General features: G+C 38.9%; 1 pseudogene; it reads right to left on the reverse strand.

The window, feature by feature from the left end:
• Positions 1-458: 458 nt before the first annotated feature.
• On the reverse strand, positions 459-1296 carry LOC112440058 (nucleophosmin-like; annotated as a pseudogene).
• Positions 1297-2229: the final 933 nt, after the last annotated feature.

A 2229-nucleotide genomic window follows, 5' to 3' on the forward strand; every position in this document is an offset into this window, starting at 1 on the left:
ATGAAATAAGAGAGAAAATTTTTAATAGCCCATCAATGATAGACAGGATAAAGAAAATGTGGTTCATGTACATAATGGAATACTATGCACCCATAAAAAACAAGAGTATGTCCTTTGCAGGGACATAGATGGAGCTGGGGACCATTATCCCTAGCAAACTAATTCAGGAACAGAAAACCAAATACCGCATATTCTCACTTATAATGGGGAGCTAAATGATGAGAACACATGGACACATGGAGGGGAACATACACTGGGGCCTATTGGAATGGAAGGTGGGAGGAGGGAGAGGATCAAGAGAAGTAATTAATGGGTACTAGACTTAATACCTGGTGGCGAAATAATCTGTACAACAAATCCCCATGACACCAATTTACCAATGTAACAAAACTGCACATCCTGTACATGTACCCCTAAACTTAAAGAAAAGTTTTTAGAAAACTGTTTAAACTGCTTTCTTAAAGAGACTTCCTCCACTGCCAGAGATCTTGAATAGTCTTCTGATCAGTCACCTGGAAGCAATTTTTCACATAATTGATGAACTTGGCTTCCAGTTTGGGAAGAAAACCATCTTTTCCTATTCTTGCTTGCATTTTTGCTTTAATATCTTCTACAGAACTAGGTCTTTCTGGTGTTTTACAAGTTTTTTCCTGGTTTTTTGAACGATTCTTGACCTTTTGATCTTAGCTTTGATGGTTTTGAGTCCTTCCATTCTGATTTGACTTTCGTGCATTTTTGGCTGGAATATCTTCTACAGATTTCTTCACTGAATTTTTTTGTTCAGTTTCCTCATCATCAAAATCATCGTCTTCATTATCATCATCATCATCTTCATCAGCATCAAGTTTTACTTTTTTCTGTGGAAGGCTGCTACCACCTCCAGGGGAAGATCGCTTTCCGGATATAGTTAGGAGTTTTACATTGTCCTCCACTTCCTGATTCTGCATCTTCCTCCACAGCTACTAATATGCACGGGCCCTGAACCACACTTCAACTGTAAGACCATGGGTGGTGTTATTTCAAAGCCCCCAAGGGAAACTGTTGGCTGTACAGACATTTTCAAAGTTGCCAGTGTTACTTAATTCGACTGCCTTCATAATTCTCTGCCTCTACTTCAACAATGCACAATTCATCTTTTCCACAGGGCCCTAAACTGACCATTCTTAAAGATAACTGGTAATCATTTTCACCATTATCCACCTTAAAGTGATCATCTTTGCCGGCCTTTAGTTCACAACCAAAAAGATAATTCTGAGGCCTCACGGGGCTCATTGCCATGTCCATTGAATCTTCCATGGGGTGGTGGCACTCACTTAGGTGGGAGAGAAGGTGGACAGAGATAAACAACTACTGCTCCAGAGAACAGCTCCTCAGGACAGAATCACACCAGGGCTTAACCTGTTTTTTTCAATAAGCTACCCACTAATCATCTGTAGATGGCAATATAGTTAAGCTGTCTGTTATGGTTATGGACTGAGCTGTATCCCTCCAAAATTCATATGCTAAGGTCCTAACCCCAGAACATCAGAACGTTACCGCTTTTGGAGCTAGAATCTTTAAAAAGGTAATTTAGGTAAAATGATGTCATATGAGTGGGTCCTAATCTGATTGGTGTCCCTGTAGGAAGACGTTAGGACACAAATACCAAACATTCACAGAGGGAAGACCATGTGAAGCTATAGGGAAAAAGGCCATCTATAAGCTAAGGAGAGAGGCCTCAGAAGACATCAAAAGAATTAACACCTTGATCTCACACTTATAGCCTCCAAAACTATGAAAAAAATAAATTTCTGTTGTTTAAGCCACCCAATCTATTGTATTTTCTTATGGCAGCCCTGGCGAACTAATACAGACACATGTCTGGTTCACCAGATTCCTATCTCAGGGGACATCACGTAACCAGTCTCATTAACTTATTTTCCTTAATCACCTAGATGGCTAATCATCTATACTTGACAATACATTTAAGCTGACCTTGAACACATAGCATACTTGCAGCTTCAGACAAAGGGACTAATTGTATAAGAGGAATCAGCAAAATATTTTTAAGGTCAAGAACTAATCTCTGTTCACCAGTTAAAAATTTCTTAACATAACCCTAGTTACTCAAACGAGGGATAAAGAAAAAGCCATTCATTCTACTTTCAATGAGAATATTGTCAATATTGTCAACAGGAATATGGGCAACATTTTCATTTTAATCTAGGTTTTTCTATTTCTTACAGATTA

Source organism: Pan paniscus, chromosome 5 (genome assembly GCF_029289425.2).
Source record: "Pan paniscus chromosome 5, NHGRI_mPanPan1-v2.0_pri, whole genome shotgun sequence".
Taxonomy (NCBI): Eukaryota; Metazoa; Chordata; class Mammalia; order Primates; family Hominidae; genus Pan; species Pan paniscus.